Genomic DNA, 23,396 nt, shown 5'->3' with positions numbered 1-23,396 from the left:
CCTGTATTGTGAGATAGGTTTTCATACCAAAATGAGTGTGCATTTTATTCTTTCCTTTAGTGGAATGTGATGAGAGTAGACTTCATGTTTTTCTCTCACCTCCCCTCTTTATCCCTCCACTAATGAGTCTTTTGCTTGCCTCTTTTCTGAGAGATAATTTGCCCCATTCAATTTCTCCCTTCTCCGCCCAATATATTTCTCTCTCACTGCTTGATTTCATTTTTTTTTAAGATATGATCTCATCCTCTTCAATTCACTCTGTGCACTCTGTCTCTATGTATGTGTGCATGTGTGCATGTGTGTGTGTGTACTCCCACCCAGTACCCAGATACTGAAAAGTTTTAAGAGTTACAAATATTGTCTTTCCATGTAGGAATGTAAACAGTTCAACTTTAGTAAGTCCCTTATGACTTTTCTTTGCTGTTCACCTTTTCATGGTTCTCTTCATTCTTGTGTTTGAAAGTCAAATTTTCTTTTCAGCTCTGGTCTTTTCATCAAGAATGCTTGAAGGTCCTCTATTTCATTGAAAGACCAATTTTTCCCCTGAAGTATTATACTCAGTTTTGCTGGGTAGGTGATTCTTGGTTTTAGTCCTAGTTCCTTTGACTTCCGGAATATCCTATTCCATGCCCTTCAATCCCTTAATGTAGAGGCTGCTAGATCTTGTGTTATCCTGATTGTATTTCCATGATACTTGAATTGTTTCTTTCTAGCTGCTTGCAGTATTTTCTCCTTGACCTGAGAACTCTGGGATTTGGTCACAATGTTCCTAGGAGTTTCTCTTTTTGGATCTCTTTCAGGCGGTGTTCTGTGGATTCTTTCAATATTTATTTTGCCCTCTGGTTCTAGAATCTCAGGGCAGTTTTCCTTGATAATTTCATGAAAGATGATGTCTGGGCTCTTCTTTTGATCATGGCTTTCAGGTAGTCCCATAATTTTTAAATTGTCTCTCCTGGATCTATTTTCCAGGACAGTTGTTTTTCCAATGATATATTTCACATTATCTTCCATTTTTCCATTCGTCTCTCTTTGTTCTCTGGTTTCTTGCTTTCTCATACAGTCCTTAGCCTCCATCTGTGCCATTCTAATTTTGAAAGAACTATTTTCTTCAGTGAGCTTTTGAATCTCCTTTTCCATTTGGCTAATTCTGCTTCTGAAAGCATTCTTCTCCTCATTGGCTTTTTGAACCTCTTTTGCCAATTGAGTTAGGCTAGTTTTCAAGGTGTTATTTTCTTCAACATTTTTTTGGGTCTCCTTTAGCAGGGAGCTGATCTGCTGTTCATGCTTTGACTTCATGTCTCTCATTTCTCTTCCCAGCTTTTTCTCTACCTTTCTAACTTGATTTTCAAAATTCCTTTTGAGCTCTTCCATGGCCTGAGCCCATTGGGTGGGCTGGGACACAGAAGCCTTGATTTCTGTGTCTTTGCCTGATGGTAAGCATTGTTCTTCCTCATCAGAAAGGAAGGGAGGAAATGCCTGTTCACCAAGAAAGTAACCTTCTATAGTCTTATTTCTTTTCCCTTTTCTGGGCAATTTCCCAGCCAGTGACTTGACCTCTGAATATTCTCCTCACACCCGCCTAGCCTCCTGATCCTCCCAGCCAGCGTTTGGGGTCTGAGATTCAAATGCTGCTTCCAGCCTTAGGACTTTTGGCAGGGGCAGGGCTGCTATTCAGTGTGAGATTAAGTTCAAGTGGTCAAGTTGGGGCAGGGCCGCCTCTCAGGCTCAGTTCCCTCAAGGGGTTTATGCACAGACCTTCAACAATGGATCCAGGCTCCTGCCCCCTTGGGGAGCCCCTGTCTGCAGCCGCCTCTCAGCTTCTACGTCCCGAGGGACCTGAGTTATTGGGGCACCCTACTCTCCTCTCGACCCGCCAAAGAGACTCTCTCACCGACCCCCGTCACCTGTGGGTGGAGGGACTTGTGCGGCCGCAGGAGATTCTGTCCCTGAAGCCTGCTCGATCTGTACCTCTCGGTGCCGCAGCCGCGGCAGGGCTGTACTTAGCTCCCAGTCCCGGAGCCCAGTCCGCAGCGCGAAGGACCTTTTGCGAGAGGTTTGCAGGTCCCTCTGTGGGTGGAGGGACCCGCGTGGCCACTGGAGATCCCGTCCCTGAAGCCCACTCGAATCTTTTCCTCTGGGTGCCACGGCCACTGCAGGGCTGTACTCAGCTCCCAGTCCCTGCGCCCAGTCCGCAGCGTGAAGGACCCCCCGCGAGAGGTTTGCAGGTCTCTCCGGAACAGAAATCTCCCTTGCTCCAATGTTCCGTGGCCTCTGGGTGCAGAATTCGCCGTGAGTTACTTCCCTGTAGCCATTCTATGGGTTGTGGCTTCGGAGCTATGTGTATGTGCATCTTACTAGTCCGCCATCTTGGCTCTGCCCCACTTGACCTGCTTTTCATGCTTTTCTTGCATCTCTCTCTTTTTTCTTCCCAATTTTTCCTCCACCTCTCTTACTTGATTTTCAAAATCCTTTTTGAGCTCTTCCATGGCCTGAGCGTACTGAATATTTATTTTGGATGTTTGGGATAGAGAAGCCTTGACTTCTATGTCTTTCCCTGATGGTAAGCATTGTTCTTCCTCATCCAAAAGGATGGGAGGAGACACCTGTTCATCAAGAAAGTAACCTTCTATGGTCTTATTCTTTTTTCCCTCCTCTGAGCATTTTCCCAGCCAGTTACTTGACTTCTGACTTTCCTCTCCCCACCCACCATGTCTCCAGATCTGCCCAGCTAGAGCTTGGGGTTTGAGATTCAAATGCTGCTTCCCAGCCTTAGGGCTTTGGGCAGGGGTGGGGCTGCTATTCAGTGTGAGATTAAGTTCAGGTGCGAGGGTGGGGGCAGGACTGCCACAAGGGACTTAGTTCCCCCAGGGGCTTTATGTGGATACCTTCAACCATAGATTTGAGCTCCTGCCTGCTTTGGGAGCCCCTGTCTGCTGCTGCCTCCTGAGGGGGCCTGAGTCATGGAGAAACCCCGCTCCCTTCCTGGCAAGCTGAAAACACCCTCTCACTGACCTTTGGTGCCTGTGGGTGGGGGAACCTGTGCTGCTGCTGGAGATTCTGTCCCTGAAGCCTGCTGGTATCTACTCCTCTTGGTGTTGCTCTGCCGAGGCAGGGCTGGGCTCTGCTCCAGGTCCAGTGAGTGATGGACCTTTGGTGTTGGTTTTTCAGGTCTCTCTGGAACAGAAATCTCCTCCACTCCATTGTTCTGTGGCTTCTGCTGCTCCAGAATTTGTTGGGAATTCTTCTTTACAGGAATTTTATGGGCTGTGGGTTAGGAGCTAGCATATGTGTATCTTTATACTCCACCATCTTGGCTCCTCCCCAATTTTAGAGAAGACCAAAACATTTTTCATAATTTTTTTCAAAATTTGTCCATTTGCTTTAAGGACTAAGAAATAGAAAGAATCATTTTTTAGTAAAGGTTAGATTAGGTTAGCTCTAAGGTGCCTTCCTACTATGAAATTCTGTGATTATGATTGAATAGGAGGAAATCAGTGAGGCTGTTCTACTCCATAGTAGGCCAGTGAGAGGAGAAACCCTATCTTCAGCAGCATGGCTTGGCAGATAGAACTCTGGTCTTGGAGTAAGGTAGACAAGGTTGAAATTTTGTATCAGACACTTTGCTGTTCTTGTTCAGTCATTTTCAGTTCTGTCCAATTCTTTGTGATCCTATTTGGGGTTTTCTTGGTAGAGATACTAGTATGGTGTGTCATTTCCTTTTCTAGCTCATTTTATAGGTAAAGAAATTGAGGCAAACAGGGTTAATTGACTTGTCCAGGGTCACACAGTTAATAAGTGTCTGAGGCCAGAAAGATGACTGTTCCTAACTCCAAGCCAGACACTCAATCCACTGCCCCAACCAGCTGTCAGCAATTTATTGGCTGCGTGACTAGCAAATCTCTTAACCTTTCAGGGCTTCAATTTCCTCATCTGGAAAATGAGGAGTTGATGACCTCAACAATCCCTTCTAGTTCTAAATTTATGAACCTAATTTTTCTGGTAGGCTTAGTATTTCATTGCAATGCAAGGACTTAAAAAATTCCCAGTGGACTCTTGAGGCAAAATGCCTTCCACATCCCGAGAAAGAACTATGGAATTTGATCACAGAATAAAGCAGACCATTTTCTTTTGTTTTGTTTTGTTTTATGATTTCTCCCATTCATTTTAATTCTTCTATGCAACATGACTAAGGTGAAAATGCATTTAATAGGAAAATATATATAAAACCTATATAAAATTGTATGCCCTCTCCAGGAGGGAGTGAGGAAGTGGAGGGGAAGGAGGGGGAGGGAGGAGAAAAAAATTTAAGATATATGGAACTGATTATAGAACACTGAAAACAAATAAAATAATTTTAAAAATTAAAAAAAATAAACATGATCCTATCATCCAAAGGCAATAGGTATCAGGTAAGCCAATTCCAGGAGCCTTGTGAAAGAGAGCAGATGACTGAGTTTCCAAGTAAAAATGAAGAAGCATCCCTAGTGGATGCCTTACTTCATATATGCTTGGAGCTGGAAGAGTTTTCCTCCCTTCTGTTAATGTTGGAGAAGGTGGTTTCCTGATACTTTGAATTGGATTTGATTGTCTCTTAAGACATTACTACCATACATGGAGGTCAGATTTTAAAAAATGCTACTTTATTATTTAGTCTTTTGTGGGCTGTCTGGAATATTTCACCACCACTTATATTATTTCTATAAAAACTGTTATTTTATGACTATTTCAACAGATCAAGGACTTCATTCATGTGGGCAAACTTGAATATGCATATGATAAAGTATGGGAGGACCATAGTCCAAAATTTCATGTCATTGTAAAGATTGGATAATAATGTTGCTATACTGTGTTCAATATGTTTAATAAGGATGGGACTATAGAATTTGACTATCTACCAAAAGAGGCTTTAACAACTTTTTGCTGACTTTTTGAAAACAATTTGGAAAAAAATTATGTAAGCTCTTATGTGATTGTGGAGTATCATGCTTTTTTTTTTTTTTTTTTGCTGCCTTTTTGCCTGGTGGGTGATTTACAGTAAAGGAAAAGTAGGGACATCAAAACAGAGCAAAGTATGATAAAGGGAAAAAGCAAGTCATCTGGTAAATAAAACTTTAACTAATTCTCTTGGCAAAATAGGTTCTAAACTTTTCCTGTTTTTGCTGAAGTAGTGCACGTATATTCAGGGTCTTGTAGTCTTTCAGGACTCTCTACACTTGACAGTCAGGGTGCCTCTTGCTCCTCCTTGTTTATTGTCTATATCAGGAATGATGAAATCATCAGGATCCTGTGTATTTTGCCCACTGATGCCATGTTCTCTGTTTTAGAATAATTGATGAGATTTTATATATTATGTATTTGTGTCTTGTAAATGTTTTTTCTTCACTTTTCTTTACTCTGTTATTTCATCAGTGTAGTAGGTAGTGGCTAATGCCCTTCAGCTATGCTTTTTCTCCTTTGCTCTTGATAAGTGCTCCATGAACGACACAAAATGTTTGTTGGATTGGATATTTAATAATATGAATAAAATGAATGTGTTCAAATCTTACTGTTTCACTTTCCCTGCTAACAGCTCAAATGAGAAAAGTTTGCCCCTGGTTTATACCCCAAGGAAGTGAAAAAAAGACAAAAGTCTTACGTATTAGTAAAATACAGCATTTCTTATCTTAGCAAGTGATTGGGCAATTGCCCCCTCCCTCTGAAAAAAGATAGATGTTACAGTGATAATTGAATATTGTTATGCAGTTAAGAAAAGATAGGTTTAAAGAATTCAGAGAAACATTTAAAGAGTTGTATTATATGACTATAATGGTAGTTTAAATGAGAATATCTTTACCATTCTTTAATAGGTCTCTGTGACCTGCTTAAATCACATGGAAGCCTATGTCACTTGTGGTGGGAAGAGCTTGCGGAACAGGTGGAACAGGTAGGGTGGAGGAGAACTGGGAGGAAGCTGGGAGAGCAGTGAGGGCAGAGGAGAGGAGATACAGGCAGGCACAGCTAATGTTTTAAGAGTTTGTGGGAAGGCACCAGGGCAGGGTTGGGGGGAGATTGCGAATGGCTTTGTCCCCTGTGATGCTAGTGTGTATTGACTTCTTCATTACTATGACAGATTTGGCTTTCTGGTGTTGGGATTTGGCTTTCTGGTGTCTGAAGAAATGTTTTTCTTCAACCTTCTATATGGGGAGTCTGTTATACTTTGTGATTCAGAACTTTGCCAGCATATTCATAGTCACCATCTGTGCTGTAAATATTGCCTTGGTGATACAAACCAAAATAAATTCAGTAAAGAGAAAAATGTATACAATTCTGAAAAAAAAGTAGGTGAAAAAGTAGCTAAAAAAAGTTGATCTCTGAGTAACTGGAAAGCCAGTGAATGTCTCAGTGAACATGACTACCTCCTTATGGCAGAAAAGTTGGGGACTACTAGGAAGCCATAGAGTAGTCTACATTGACAGGTAGAACCTCTTTATAGAATATATTTGCTGGATATTCTTTGTCTTAAGGGAGGGTTCAATATCAAAATGATTATTATTTAAATACAAAGTATATCAGTAAAACAATTATCTTTTTTAAAATAACACTAAAAATCTAGACCCTTTGAGCATTCATGATAGGTGTGAAGAAATAACATTTATTTACAGTTTCCTGGTTGTGTGACATTATAGTTCGTACACTTAAGAATTGAACACCTTAGGATAGGGTGTTATGAGGCTCAAAAGACGTAATATATGTAAAGCCCTTGGCCAACCTTAGAATGCTGCCAGTTATTAGCCTACAGTAACCAATTCCATGATAACCTCCTCCTTGAGCCTTGTGCTGTACTCTTGTTATATTCTATAAATATACAAGCAGTGTTTATAGTAAATACAGGGAGGGACTATAAATGTTTAACAATCTCATTCTCCAGAGGAAAAAATACACACTTCTAAGTTTATCCTTGGTGATCCATGTTATCATTTACTTTTCCCTTATTAATATATATGAAAGGTAATGTGACCTTTATGTCTAGGTCATGGATCCATTTAGAATCCATTATTATTTGGGTATATGACATAAGATGTTAGTCTAAACCTAATTTCTGACAGATTACTTTCCAGTTTTCCCTACAGTTTTCTTCAAATAATGATTCCTTTTCCCCATAGATAAGAGTCCTTGAGTTTATTGAACTAATCTCTTCCAATGATTGATCTCTCTGTCAGTCTCTCTCTTCCCCAATACCAAGACATTTTAATGATTATTGTCCTGTAGTGTAGTTTGAGCACTAGTACTAATAGATTACCTTCCCATTTTAAACACTTTTACCCTTGAGATTCTTGACCTTTTGTTCCATATTAGTTTTATTCTTTTTAATAGCACTATAAAATATTCTTTTAGGAGTTTGACATAGCATTGACCAAATCAGTTAAGTCTGGTAGTATCGTATTTTTTATTATGTCAACCTCTACCCCATGAAGAATTAATGTTTCTCTAATTACTTAAGTCTCACAAATATTGTAGCATCTATAATTATTTTAAGTGGAATTTCTCTTTCTAGCTTTTCCTATTAGATATTATTGGTGACATACAGGAATGATAATTAGTTATGTATATTTCCTGGATATCCCACAAATTTGATGAATTTATTGTTTCAACTAATTTCAGGTTGAATCTAATTAAAATGTCATCAATAAAAGGCAATATTTTTTTCCTCATTGTCTATCTAGGTGGGGAACCTGCAGCCTCTAGGTCACATGTGGCCTTCAAGGTCCTGGGGTGAGGTCTTTTGGCCGAGTCCAAGTTTTATAGAACAAATCCTTGTTCTGTGAAGTTTGGATTCAGTCAAAGGGCCCCAGTTGACGTCCTAGAGGACCCTATGTGGTCTCGAGGCTGCAGATTTCTCACCCCTGAAGGCCTATGCTTATTTTCTCAATTTCTCTTTCCTGTTTTGTTTCTACAGCTTTCATTTCTATCATGATCTTTAGCACATTGATTAATGGACATCCTCATTCTTTTTCTTCTAGTATACGGTCATCTTTTCTCTGATATTGTTACCGCCCTAGCTCAGGCCCCTATTTATTCATATCTGGACTGCTGCAGTAGCCTACTAGTTAATCTGCCTGTTACAAGTCTCTCTCCACTATAGGGTACCCTCCATTCAGTCACCAAAATGATTTTCCTAAGGACTTCATCCAATCATGTTATCCTCCAATTTAATAAATTCCAATGGCTCGCTGTCATATCACCTCAGGATCAACTATGAAATCCTCCATTTGGCATTCAAAGCCTTTTTTACTATTCTTCCTCCTATAGTTCCAGGCTTCTTATACTTTATATTCCAACATATAATTCCAATGACAGTGACCTCCTTGCTATTATGAGAAAAAGATACCCCATATCTAGGCTTGAGGCATTTTTACTGACTGTTCCACATGCATTGAATAACCTCTCTCCTCATTTGCTCCTCCTGGCTTCCCTACCTTCCTCCTAATCTCAGCTAACACCTCACGTTCTACATGCAGCTCCTCCCAATCCCTCTTAGTCCTATTGCCTTATCTCTGTTGATTTGTTATTTATCTTGTATGTAGCTTCTTTGTACACAGTTGTTTGCTTATTGAGCTCCTTGACAACAAGCACCTTCTTTTGTCTTTCTCATTATTCCTAGTGCTAAAAGCATTGCCTAGAACAGAGTTGGTGCTTAAAAAAGGTTGTTGACTGACTGACCCCTGATCTTAAGGGAAAAGCATGTAACTTTTCTCTGTTATATGTAAAGGTTTTTTAAAAATATATTTATGTTTATAATTTACTATATTAAGGGAAAAAACATTATTCCTAAGCTTTATATAGTTTATCATAGAAATTTTTAAATAGTTGTATTATTAACATGACATAGTTTCCCATACGCATAACAAAGACCACATCCTTAGTATATGCCTAGCTATTCATAATGTATAATATTTGCAACATATTTAAAATGTTTGCAATCAGTGTTTATTAGTGACTTTAGTCTGTGTTCTTTTTCTTTTGTCTATGCTTATCCCAGTTTAGACATCAAGACCATATTTGTATAATAGAGATTAGAACAGTGCTTTCTTTTCTAATTATTGCAAACAGTTTTGTAATATTGTAATTAATTTTTCTTTAAATATTTCATAGGATTGACTTAAATCCATTTTATCCTCCAGTTATTTTCTTAAGAAATTCATTTATGATGGTCAATTTCTTGTTCTCCTCAGTATAACACCATGTATCTCCCATTTTTGTCTTCTCCTTATCCCAGGGATTGGTAGAAGAGTCTAACAGTTATTCATCTCATTCTATTTTATGCTGGAAAGCAAATATTTTCCAATAATCTTTAAACAATTTTATTCTTTCTTTTTATATCTATATCTTGTTTAGATATTTTTGGGCCAACTTTTCATTTAGCAACAATTTTCTTCTAGTTTCTTTTATAGGAAAAAAGTCAAGATTGATATGATTTAGCTCCTTTGACTGTATGAATAACCCTCTCATTTAACAAAAGAAGAAACTGAGTCCAGGGAAGTTAAGTGACTTGCTCAAGTTGATACAGGTCATAATTGTCAAAGGTTGGAATTTTTAACCTAAGTTTTTTGCCTTCTGAGTCCATATTTTTTGATAATATGGTCTCAGAGGTGGCAAACTACATCTTTATCAATGTCTGATTTCTAATCCAAACCCTTCATTTCACAGATGAAAAAGATAAGCCTCATGGAAATTTAATGCTTTTTTTTGTCCCCTGCTACTCAACAAATACTAGAATTGACAGCTGAATGCATGTTTTATGATTCTTCAACCAATATTATGCTTTATAAAGAACCTATATCTCATAATCATCATTAGCTTCTTTTTCTCAAGTCCCATGGTACCCACTCTAAGCATATTGTTTGATTAATATTTTTACCCAATTAGATTGTAATCCACTCAAGAGAAGACTCCAGTCAGCACTGAACATCAAGGTTCTATACACTGTAGCTATGTAATTAATGACATGAGACCTTACATAGTGTAGGTGCTTGAAAACTGCTTTTGCCTCACAGTGCATTGCACTATCACAATTTGATAAGGACACAATTATGCTTATGGTGATTCAATAATTACTCTTGCTTAGGAAGATTTCCAGTAAATGGAAACTAGGCTCCATCTAGACAGAATTAAGGCAATTAAAAAAGTCATTAAGAGCCCTGGATCATCAGTAATTAATGATCATTAGCTGTTCATCTAGGTTGAAGACTTTTAACACCCTAAATTTCATTTTTCTTTTCTCTATATTCTCAGCATCTCCAACACTGGAGATAATTTTCCTTCTATAACCTGTCCGTAGGAAGGACTGATGATCCACTGAGGAATTTTTTGTCAGGATGATTCACTCTAATCTCAAAGTCAGGAAATAAAATTAGAGAATTATGCTTTGTCAGAGGAAGAGCTTTCATAATGGATACCTGGAGCTTGTACAGTAACATCCATTAGATAAAATGATAAAATATACATTAGTCATTTGGCAGAAGAGACATGAAAATGCTGCAGTCATGTCATCATTTGATCATTCTGTTTGGTAAAGAAACATAATTTTTGTCTTTTAACATTCATCGGACCTATTTGCCTCAGTATGGCAGTGGAAAGACATTATCTTGTAATGAAATTTTGTTTTCATCATTCAAGAACAAATGCATGTAAGATTTTGGAATATAATGAATGTCTCTTTGAACCCTAGTGACTGTTGAAAGGGGCTGGGCTCAAATCCAGATAAACTAATGGTTAGTTGTTAATATCTGCTAAATTGCTGATCACTTAGCAGGTAAGGAGAAAAATGAAATGTGCCCTTGCCAACCGAGAGCCCAGTGGTGAACACAGAGAAACAAACATTTTCTTTTTTCAAGGAAATCCCAAAAGGTGTCTTGAGACCTAGAAAGCATAAGAATCAAATGTTGGCAACCTTCAGGGAATATGCCATATTTGTCTTCATATTTGAGGTACAAGCCACTGTCCTTAATTAGCCTACCTTATATTCTTTGTTATCATTTCATGGAGAAACTTAGAGAACTTTGCTAGAGATTTTGAAGCCTTGGGCAAGAAGTAGTTGACCTTAAGTGCAAGTGGTGATATAATTACTACTAATTAAAAATAGGAGCTTTGGCATAGTCGTATTTGTATAGTTGACTTTTATATAGGATGGTGTCTGAGAATGGAATGTGGCTTTCTGTATTACAGTCTAAAATACAGATATGATAAGCTCTTAACCAGTAATAGAAGGCCTGTGACAAGGGATAGGAAAATACATTTGCCTGAAGACCTGAAAATCTGAGCAAAACACTTTAAAGTACACTGGATAGAGCAGAGTATCTGATATATAAGAGAAAACTGGAAAGTAAAGAAAGAACTCATAATTTTAAAGAGGTTATATACAAGAAGTCAACAATAAAATTTGTGGCTTCAAATGTCTTTATACAAGTAGTATGGGTAAAATTTGGCAGAAACATATGATAAAATATGGAAAAAATTTAGAATTCATATGGTCCTGATACAAAACTCATTTCTGAAATATGTTGATAGATGGGTATACTCTATTTAGAACAATACATAAGGGCCATTGTAATAGCTCTGGATATTAAGAAGACATAAGTATGTAAAGAAATCTAGAAACCAAAACAAAGAAGCACATTGGAAACCATTTATGTTAGTGTTAGTAGAGGAAGAATTGTTGCAATACTTTTGAAAAAGTATACTACTGCCCACTTGAAGTGAAGGAAATTATTCTGGGAAAGAGACTTTATTCTGGCTTAGAAGTCCTGTGTGGTTATATCAGGGAACTGCATTTTATCCAGTTGTCTTCTACAATTCTCTCTCTCCCAAAAGCATAAGTGGTATATCCTTACTTTGTCTTAATGATAACTTCATTCTTCATAAGGGAATTAAGATAGATACTTGTTATATTATATAGTAATTAAATATCACATGTTAATATATGCATACATATGTTCCGTTCCTTTGCTTTGTAGTTTGTTTTTTAATATGAATGAAGGATGTGTTTTTTTTTTTCAAAAGCTTTATCTACATCTATTAATATAATCATATGACTTGGAGTGTTGTGTAAAAAAATATGATTATGATAATTATGTCCCTAGATAATTATATCCCATGAATAGATGCAAGGTAGGAACATAGTGTATGATTTACACATAAATTGTTATGTGTTTCTGCCAGAATTTTGTTTAAAAATATAAAATCAATATTATTGTTTCTTAATTCTGTTTCTTTGTTTTTTCCAATTTAAATGATGAAACTATAATCATCCCTTAAAAAGATTGATAGAGCATTTTTTACTCAACTTTTGAGAAGTTTTTTCTGGTAGAGCCATTACTTCTTACTTAAAATTGTGATAGAATGGGTAATGGAGATGAAATGGCACTGTAAAGGCAGGAATTCATCTGAGATCTCCCAAATTCCCCTCCAGAAAACTTCAAAATACACTTCAAATAAAAATTGAAAACAGCAGAACCTAAAAATTGTTGGGATGAAACAATTTTCAGTGCAGAACAACTTAGAAGGTTGCAGGAATTAGTGTATTAGTGGACTGGGGGTCAGACTTGGAGCCCACTGTAGGTAGGCCCTGTGCTCTGGGATGCTTGAGTAGTAAGTAGTAAGCCTTGAGTGCAACTTATCAGAAGCATCAACATCATCTTTAAGAGCTGTCCACCTATAGAAAGTAAATGGGTTGGATAACTGGTCAGAAGGAGATTACAGGGGACATTTTTCTGGCACTAGGTTCAAGACTCTGTCACATTGCCTATCCACAGTTCCAGGTCTCAGTCCTAGAGATAAGAGGAACACTAGCTCACTAGCACTTGTAAGGGCAGGAGTGTAGGGGCCTTGGTCCAGGGCAGAGAAGAGTTCTTTTGGTTGCTCAGAGATCAGAGCACAGACCAGGAGAGTAATGAACACACCCCTCTTTAGAGCGTATAATTGTGGAAGCACTGAAAACTTACAGAACCCCAGAATTAGCTCTGAAAACAGAAACATGAAAAACTTAAAGTTTGGGGTAATGTCCCCCAACACAGGGACAGAGCCCAATTTTAACATAAAGTTGGAAGTCAAGGAATACTCTGGGAAAATGAGAAAATAGAAAAAGAAGAACCTAATTATAGAAAGTTACTACAGCAACAGGAAAGATCAAGACACAAACCAAGAAGATAATGAAGTCAAAACAGCTGCATGCAAAGCTTCAAAGAAAAATGTGAATTTGTCACAGGAGCAAAACAAAAAAATAGAATTCCTTGGAAGGGTTCAGGGAAGGATTTTTAAAAATCAGATAGAGGGGGAGGAGCCAAGATAGCAGAGTAGAAAGATACACATATGCTAGCTCCTAACCCACAGCCCATAAAATACCTGTAAAGAAGAACTCCCAACAAATTCTAGAGCAGCAGAAGCCACAGAACAATGGATTGGAGGAGATTTCTGTTCCAGAGAGACCTGAAAAACTGACATGAAAGGTCCGTCACGCACCAGACCCAGAGCAGAGCCCAGCCCTGCCTTAGCCAGGGGAGCAGATCCAAGCAGATTTCAGGGACAGAATCTCCAGCAGCAGCATAGGTCCCTCAACCCACAGGTGCCAAAGGTCAGTGAGAGGGTCTTTTTAGCTTGCGGGGAGGGGAGCAGGGTGTCCCCATGACTCAGGCCCCCTTGGGAGGCAGCAGCAGAGGCAGCAACAAACAGGGGCTCCCAAAGCAGTCAGGAGCCTGGAACCATGTTTGAAGGTCTCAGCATAAACCCCCTGAGGAAACTAAGTCCCGGGTGGCTGCTCTGCCCCCACACTTGCACCTAAACTTAATCTCACACTGAATAGCAGCCCTGCCCCCACCAAAAGCCCTGAGGCTGGGAAGCAGCATTTGAATCTCAGACCCCAAGCCCTAGCTGGGCAGATCTGGAGGCCAGGTAGGTGGGGAAAGGACACTCAGAAGTCAAGTCACTGGCTGGGAAAATGCCCAGAAAAGGGAAAAAACATAAGACCATAGAAGGTTACTTTCTTGGTGAACAGGTGTCTCCTCCCATCCTTTTGGATGAGGAAGAACAATGCTTACCATCAGGGAAAGGCATAGAAGTCAAAGTTTCTGTATCCCAAACATCCAAAATAAATATTCAGTGGGCTCAGGCCATGGAAGAGCTCAAAAAGAATTTTGAAAATCAAGTTAGAGAGGTGGAGGAAAAACTGGGAAGAGAAATGAGAGAGATGCAAGAAAAGCATGAAAAGCAGGTCAATACCTTGCTAAAGGAGACCCAAAAAAATGCTGAAGAAAATAACACCTTGAAAAATAGGCTAACTCAATTGGCAAAAGAGGTTCAAAAAGCCAATGAGGAGAAGAATGCTTTCAAAAGCAGAATTAGCCAAATGGAAAAGGAGGTTCAAAAGCTCACTGAAGAAAATAGTTGTTTCAAAATGAGAATGGAACAAAAGGAGGCTAATGACTTTATGAGAAACCAAGAAATCACAAAAGAAAACCAAAAGAATGAAAAAATGGAAGATAATGAGAAATATCTCATTGGAAAAAACAACTGACCTGGAAAATAGATCCAGGAGAGACAATTTAAAAATTATAGGACTATCTGAAAGCCATGATCAAAAAAAGAGCCTAGATATCATATTTCATGAAATTATCAGGGAAAATTCCCCTGATATTCTAGAACCAGAGGGCAAAATAAGTATTCAAGGAATCCACTGATCCCCGCCTGAAAGAGATCCAAAAGAGAAATTCCTATGAACATTGTGGCCAAATTTCAGAGTTCCCTGGTCAAGGAGAAAATATTGCAAGCACCTAGAAAGAAAGAATTCAAGTATTGTGGAAATACAATCAGGATAACACAAGATCTAGCAGCTTCTACATTAAGGGATCAAAGGGTGTGAAATATGATATTCCAGAAGTCAAAGGAACTAGGACTAAAACCAAGAATCACCTACCCAGCAAAACTGAGTATAGTACTTCAGGGGGAAAAAATGGTCTTTCAATGAAATAGAGGACTTTCAGCCATTCTTGATGAAAAGACCAGAGCTGAAAAGAAAATTTGACTTTCAAACACAAGAATGAAGAGAAGCATAGAAAGGTAAACAGCAAAGAGAAGTCATAAGGGACTTACTGAAGTTGAACTATTTACGTTCCTACATGGAAAGACAATATTTGTAACTCTTGAAACTTTTCAGTATCTGGGTAGTTGGTGGGATTACACACACACACACACACACACACACACACACACACAGACACACACACAGTACAGAGTGAATTGAATAGGATAGGATCATATCTTTAAAAAAATGAAATCAAGCAGTGAGAGAGAAATATATTGGGAGGAGAAAGGGAGAAATGGAATAGGACAAATTGTCTCTCACAAAAGAGGCAAGCAAAAGACTTTTTAGTGGAAGGAAAAAGAGGGGAGGTGAAAGAAAAACATGAAGTTTACTCTCATCATATTCCACTAAAGGAAGGAATAAAATGCACACTCATTTTGGTATGAAAACCTATCTTACAGTACAGGAAAGTGGGAGAGAAGGGGATAAGCAGGGTGGGGGAGATGATGGAAGGGAGGGCAATGGGAGGACGGAGCAATTTGAAGTCAACACTCTTGGGGAGGGACAGGATCAAAAGAGAGAATAGAAGCAATGGGGGGCAGGATAGGATGGAGGGAAATATAGTTAGTCTTATACAACATGGCTATCGTGGAAGTCATTTGCAAAACTACACAGATATGGCCTATATTGAATTGCTTGCCTTCCCAACGGGAATGGGTGGGGAGGGAGAGATGAAGAGAAGCTGGAACTCAAAGTTTTAGGAACAACTGTCAAATACTGTTCTTGCTACTAGGAAATAAGAAATACAGGTAATGGGGTATAGAAAGTTATCTGGCCCTACAGGACAAAAGAGAAGATGGGGAGAAGGAAAGGGAGGGGCAATTAGAATGCTCAGTGTTTTGAGGTGGGGGAGGGGACAAGTGGGGAGAAATTTGGAACCCAAAATTTTGTGAAAATGAATGTTAAAAGTTAAATAAATAAATTTTTTTAAAAAAATCAAATAGAAAAGGTAGAAGAAAAAATGGGAAAATATACCAGAGTGATATAAGAAAATCATGCAAAAAGGGTCAACAGTTTATTAAATAATGAACAAAAATACTAAAGAAAATAACATAAAAAAACAGAATTGACCAAAAGGAAACAGGGAGGTACAAAAGCTTACGGAAGTTAATGACAAAAGCTTACTGAAGAAAACAAGTAAAAGTTAATGACTTCATAAGACATCAAAAAACAATATAAATTTAAAAGAATGAAGAAAAACAACTGATCTGGGAAAGTAGATCATGAAAATATAATTTAAGAATTATTAGACTACCTAAAAACCAAAACAAGAGCTAGTTTATAGTTCAAGAAATCATCAGAGAAAACCATCCTGATATCCTAGAACCAGAGGGTAACATAGAAATGAAAAGAATCCACTGATCATCTCTTGAAAGAAATTCCAAAGTAAAAACTCCCAGGAATGTTGTTGTCAAATTACAGAACTATCCAGTCAAGGATAAAATATTGCAAGTATCCCTAAAGAAGCAATTCAAATATTCAGGATCACACAAGATTAGCAACTTCTGCATTAAAGGATCAGAATTACAGAATGTAATATTCTCCAGAGGAAAGAAACTGGGATCACAACCAAGAATGACTTATCCATATTTGTAACTTATAACTGAGTAAAACTTTCGAGGAGAAAGTGAACATTCAATGAAATAGAGGATTTTCAAGCTTTCTTGATAAAAAGACCAGAGCAGAATAGAAGATTTAACTTTCAAGTACAACACTCAAAACAAGCATTAAAATGTAAATATAAAGAGTAATCATAAGGGACAAAGTAACGTTTATGTGTCCACATGGGAAGATGATACTTGCTACTAATAAGAACTTATCATTATTGAGATAGAAGGCATATATGTAGATAGAGGCATGGGTGTGAGTTGAGTATGATGGTATAATTTAAAAAATAATGGAGTTTAAAGGAGGCTGCACCTGGGGAAGGGGGAAGAAAGAGATGGATTGGGGAAAATTATCTCATAAAAGAAGTGCAAAAGGGAAAGTTTTTACAGTGTAGGAGAAGATGAGGGTGGGTAATGTTTAAATCTTATTCTCAATACCATTATCTCAAAGCAGGAATACAGTACACACTCAATTGCCTATTAAATTCTATCTTTTTTTTACAGGAAAGTAGAAGAGGGAGGAAGTAAGTGAATAGGGAGGTGATACAAGGGAAGACAAATTGAGAGAGGTGGGTGTTAGAAGCAAAACAAAATTTGGAGGAGGGACAGTAAAAGGAGAGAAAGAGAAGGATCACACAGGGTTAGAGAGAGAGATAGGACAGAAGAAAATGTATCATGGAATGAACTCACCCATAAAATGGAAACAGATAGCAGAGTGAATTAAAAATTAGAATCCAGCAACATATTGTTGAGAAGAAATATTTGAGCAGAGAGACATACACAGAGTAAAAAGAAAGTGCAAGAGCAAAATCTATTATGCTTCAGCTGATGTAAAAAAAAATAGCAATCATAACCTTAGACAAAGCAACAGCAAAATAGAACTAATTAAAAGAAATAAGCTGAGAAACTAAATTTTGCTAAAACGAGCCATAGATAACAATGTAATATCAATACTAGGCATATGCACCATAAGGTATAGCATGCAAATTTTAAAGGAAAAATCAAATGAGTTACAGGAGGAAAGAGACAGTAAAACTTATTGGGAGCCACAACTTTCCTCTCTCAGAACAAAATAAAGATAAAAAATAAATAAGAAAGAAGTTAAGGAGATGAATAGCATTTTAGAAAAGTTAAATATGATAGACTTTAAAGAAAACTGAATGGTAATAAAAAGAAATGTATCTTTTCTCAGCAATATATGGCACCTATAAAAAAAAATGACCATGTATTAGGACATAAAATTCTCATGAACAAATGTATAAAAGTAGAAATATTAAAAGCATCCTTTTCAGATTATAATACAATAAAATTATATTCAATAAGTGGCCTTGGAAACATACATTAAATATTAATTGAAAACTAATCTAATCTTAAAGAATGAATGGGAAAAAGAACAAATCATAAAAACAATCAATAATGTATTAAAGAAAATGACAACAAGACAAAACTCCAAAATTTTTGAGATGCAGCCAAAGCAGTACTTAAGAGAAAATGTATACCTCTAAATGCTTAAATCAATAAAATAGAAAGAGTAGTTCAGTGAATGGTATGCCACTAAAAAACACTAGAAAAAGAACTAATACACACACAGAAATTGAACACCAAATAGGAAATTCTGACAATTTAAGGAGAGATTAATAAAATTAAAAGTAAAAAAATTAAATTAGCAAGATTAGAGTCTGGTTTTATGAAATAAAACATTTAAATAGATGAACCATTGATTAATTTGTTTTAAAAAAAAAAGGAAAGTCAAATTATTCATATTGAAAATGAAAATGATGAATTAATCTTCAATGAAGAAGAAATTAATAATTGAAACTATTATGCCCATTTCTAGGGCATTAAATATGACAATAAAAGTGAAGTGGATGAATATCCACAAAAATATAAATTTCCCAGATTAACAGAAGAAAAAAATAGAATACTCAATAACTATATCTTTTAAAAAGAAATTGAATAATCCATAAATGAATTCCCTAAGAAAAAACCCTAGGAACAGATGGATTCACAAGTGAATTCTACCAAACATTTAAAGAACAGTGAATTTTAATACTATTTAAACTATTTGGAAAAAAATAGGCAAATAATTAGTCTTACTCAAGTTCCTAAAAGACACAAATATGATACTAATACTCAAACGAGAATGAGCAAAAATAAAGGAAACTATAGACCAATATCCTTGATGAATATTGATGTAATTTTTTTAAAATAAAGCACCAACAAATAACTTACAGCAATATATCACAAAGATCATGCACTACAACCAGGTGTGATTCATACCAGGCATAGAAAGGTAATTCAGTATTAAGAAAACTAGCTGCATAATTGACTATACTAATAGTAAAACCAACAAAAATCATGAGATTATGTTAATGCATGCAGAAAAAGATTTTGACAAAATACAAGACTCATTCATATTAAACACACTGGGGAAGAGGGAAATAAATGGTGCTTTCATTAAAATGATAACTAGTATCTATATAAAACCATCACCAAGCATTATCTGTAATGGTGATAAGCCAGAAGCCTTCCTGGTAAAATCAGGGATGACATAAGGATGTCCATTATCACCACTATTATTCTGCATAGTACTAGAAGTACTAGCTATACCAATTAGAGAAGGAAAAGGGTGGGGGGAAGGAATTAGAATAGGTAATGAGGAAACAAAACTCACTTTTTGAAGGTAATGATAATATACTTAGAAAAGCCTAGAGAATCAATTAAAAGTTGTTGAAATAATGAACAAGTTCAGCAAAGTTCAATGTTATAAAAGAAACCCACTTAAATCATTAGCACTTCTGCATATTACCAACAAAGGGAAGTAGCAAGAGATGGAGAACTGTTCAAAATAACCGTAGATAATATAAAATGTCTGGGATACTTGCTGCCAAAGTAAACCCAGGAACTATATAAACACAATTACAAAACACTTTTCACACATAAAGTTTCACAACATAAAGTTGGATTTGGTTGGTTGGTTGGTTGTTTGCTGTCCTTTGTTCTCAAAGAGGACCAAAACGATGTCACCATGATAAAGTGAAGTTTCAGTGTGTACGACTGTGGCTGATCAGACCAATATGAGCTCGTAATGCTCTGCCACAGATTGGACACAGATGGTCTATGTGACCATTTGGGGTGGTTACTCAAAATTTGCCCATCCTACGTTTCCTTTGTGCTGTCTCAATTCTGCTTTGCTCATAGAGCACAGCACCTTTTCTGATAGGGGCATGCCATACTGAGCAGTCCTGTGCCAGTATCTCCCATATCACATAATCAAATCCAAATTTCTTGAAAGTGTCCTTGTATTGCTTTTTCTAACCAACATGTGATTGCCTGCCCCATGCAAGTTCTCCATAAAATGGTCTTCTTGGCAAGCATACATTTTGCATTCTAATAACGTGGCCAGCCCATCAGAGTTGCACTCTCTGAAGCATAGTTTGAATGCTTGGCAGTTCAGATCAAGCAAGGACCTCAGTGTCTAATACCTTATCCTGCCAAATGATCTTCAGAATCTTCCTAAGACAGTTCAGATGGAAGCGATTCAGTTTCATGGCATGGCACTGGTAGACTGTCCATGTTTCACAGGCATATAACAGCTGTGTAGACCCTCAGTTTGGTAGTCAGTCTAATACCTCTTCTCTCCCAAACTTTGCTTAAGAGCCTCCCAAACACTGAGCTAGCTCTGGCAATGCATGCATCCACCTCATTGTCAATGTGTACATCCCTGGAAATGACACTACCAAGTGTATTTGGTGAACTTATTCACAGCATTCAAAACTTCTCCTTTTGTTGTAACTGATAGTTCCATATCTGGATGGTGTGGTGGTGGCTGGTGGAGCACCTGTGTTTTCCTGGTGTTAATTATTAGACAAAAGTAGCACAGGCAGAAGAGAATTGATGCATACTTTGTTGCATCTCAGCTTCAGAGGCTGCATTGAGTGTACAATCATCTGTGAACAGAAAATCATGCACCAACACTCCCTCTACTTTGGTCTTGGCTTGTAGCCTTTTCAGATTGAAGAACTTGCCATCATTATGGTAGTTGACCTTGATGCCATGTTCATCCTCATTGAAAGCATTTGACAACATGGCAGAAAACATGCCAAAAAGCATGGGAGCAAGCACGTAACCATTTCACTCCATTGGTTGCTGGGAAGGCATGAGAGCATTGTCCATGATCCAGAACTTCAGTTAACATGCCGTCATGCCCAGGTATGACCACTGCACATGCTGCAGCTTCTTGGAGCCACAGGTGAGAGTTGGGTGGAGCAGGTGAGCATCAAAGTTGGAAAGAGCCCTGAAAAGGGCTCGACAGCCATCACATGAAAGGTACTGGTCCTCCCTGAACACACAGTGCACCCCAAAGTTGGATCTACATGATTGCAGAAATATTAATTGCTCATCAGTAGGCCAAGCCAATACAATAAAAATGACAATCTTACCTAAATTGGTATACTTATTTGGTGCCACACTAATCAAAGTACCAAAAATAATTTTATAGAGCTGTAAAAAAATCATAAAATTTTATATGAAAGAACAAAAAGTCAAATATCAGGGAAATTGTTTCAGCTTTATTGTGTGTATTATTTTTAACATATCTTTTTTTTCAAATTTCTATATCATATTTTATTTTTTTTCCTATTAAATACATTTTCACCTTAGTCATGTTGCATAGAAGAATTAAAATGAATGGGAAAAACTGTAAAACAAAACAAAACAAAATACAAAAGAAAATGGTCTACTTCATTCTGCTTTCCAATTCTATAGTTCTTTATCTGGATATGGAAGGCATTTTGCCTCAAGAATCCACTGGGAATTTTTTAAGTCCTTCCATTGCAATGAAGTACTAAGTCTACCAGAAAAATTCCTCACACACTGTGGTTGTTAACTGTTTACAAAGTTCTCTTGGTTCTGCTCCTTTCACTCAGCCTCAGTTCATATATGTCTTTCCAGGTCTATCCGAAGTCTTCCTGTTCATCATTTCTTGTAGCCCAATACTATTCCATTACATTCATATACCACAATTTGTTCAGCTATTCCCCAGCTGATGGACATTCCCTTGTTTTCCAGGTTTTGGCCACCACAAAGAGAGCTGCTATAAATGTTTGTGTGCATATGGGACTCTTTCCCATTTTTATGATCTCTTTGGGATACAGTCCCAGAAGCAATATAGCTGGATGAAACATTTCTGCATCCTTTTGGGCATAGTTTCAAATTGCTTTCCAGAATGGTTGGATCAGCTCACAGCTCCACCAGCAATGAATTACTGTTCCAACTCTCCCACATCTTCTCCAGCATTTATCTTCTTCCTGTTTTGTCATGTTAGACAATCTGATAGATCTGATGTGGTACCTCAGAGTTGTTTTGATTTGCATTTCTCTAATCAATAGTGATTTAGACCATTTTTTCACATGACTATATATAGCTTTAATTTCTTCCTCTAAAAACTGCCTGTTCATGTCTTTTGACCATTTGTCAGTTGGGAAGTGACTTGTATTCTTATACATTTGACTCAGTTCTCTACCTATTTTAGAAATGCGGCTTTTATCACAGACACTAGTTGCAAAAATTCTTTCCTGGTTTTCTGTTTCCCTCCTAATTTTGGTTGCATTGGATTTGTTTGTGCAAAAACTTTTCAATTTAATATAATCAAAATTATCCATTTTACACTTTATAACGTTCTCTGCCTCTTGTTTGGTCAAAAATTTCACTGTTCTCCATAAATCTGACAAATATACTATTCCTTGCTCCCTTAATTTGTTTATAATATCAATCTCTATACCTACATTATGTACCCATTTGGACTTTATTCTTGTGTATGGTGTCAGGCATTGGTCTATGCCCATTTTCCACCACACTGTTATCCAGTTTCCCCAGGAAATGTGTCAGGCAGTGTGTTCTTAACCCAGAAGCTGGGGTCCTTGTGTTTATCAAACAGTAGATTGCTATATTCATTGACTACTGTGTCGTGAGTACCTGACCTATTCCACTGATCTACCCCTTTGTTTCTTAGCCAGTAACAAAGGTGGTTTTGATGATTGCTCCTTCATAATACAATTTGAGATCTGGTAGGGGTAGACCACCTTCCCTAGCATTTCTTTTCATTAGTTTCTTTGATATTCTGGACCTTTTGTTCTTCCACATGAATTTTAATATTATTTTTTAAAAATAATTATCTGGCATTTTGATTGGTACGACACTGAATTAATAAATTAATCTAGGCAGAAGTGTCATTTTTATTATATTGGCTCTGCCTACCCACGAACAACTGATGTTTTTCCACTTACTTAGATCTGATTTTATTTGTGTGATAAGTGTTTTGTAATTGTGTTGATTATATTTCCTGGGGGTTTTTTTGGGCAGGTAGACTCCCAGATATTTTATAGTGTCTACCATAGCTTTAAATGGGATTTCTCCTATCTCTTGCTGTTGGGCTTTGTTAGCAATTATGTAGAAATGCAGATGGTTTATAAGGGTTTATTTTGTAACCTGTAAATTTGCCAAAGTTGTTTATTATTTCAAGTAGGTTTTTCTTGATTCTCTAGGATTCTCTAAGTATATCACCATATCATCTGCAAAGAGTGATTACTTAGTTTCTTCTTTCCTATTCTAATTCCTTCAATTTCTTTTTCTTCTCTTATTGCTACAGCTAACATTTCTACTACCATATTGAA

At 37.3% G+C, this 23,396-nt stretch overlaps 1 protein-coding gene across 1 annotated transcript in view; it reads left to right on the top strand.

Annotated features, from left to right (window-relative positions):
- LOC140505813 (sodium channel protein type 9 subunit alpha-like) overlaps positions 1 to 23,396 on the top strand; it is a 146,665-nt gene that overhangs the window by 8,114 nt on the left and 115,155 nt on the right. The window contains exon 2 of the mRNA XM_072612198.1: positions 5,847 to 5,923. The gene's annotated coding sequence lies outside the window, so the exon portion shown is untranslated. The remainder of the gene's footprint in view (positions 1 to 5,846; positions 5,924 to 23,396) is intronic.

The sequence above is a fragment of the Notamacropus eugenii genome, chromosome 5 (assembly GCF_028372415.1).
Source record: "Notamacropus eugenii isolate mMacEug1 chromosome 5, mMacEug1.pri_v2, whole genome shotgun sequence".
In the NCBI taxonomy this organism is placed as follows: Eukaryota; Metazoa; Chordata; class Mammalia; order Diprotodontia; family Macropodidae; genus Notamacropus; species Notamacropus eugenii.
The sequence above is the reverse complement of the archived record's forward strand: the minus strand, read 5'-3'. Positions and strand labels throughout refer to the sequence as shown.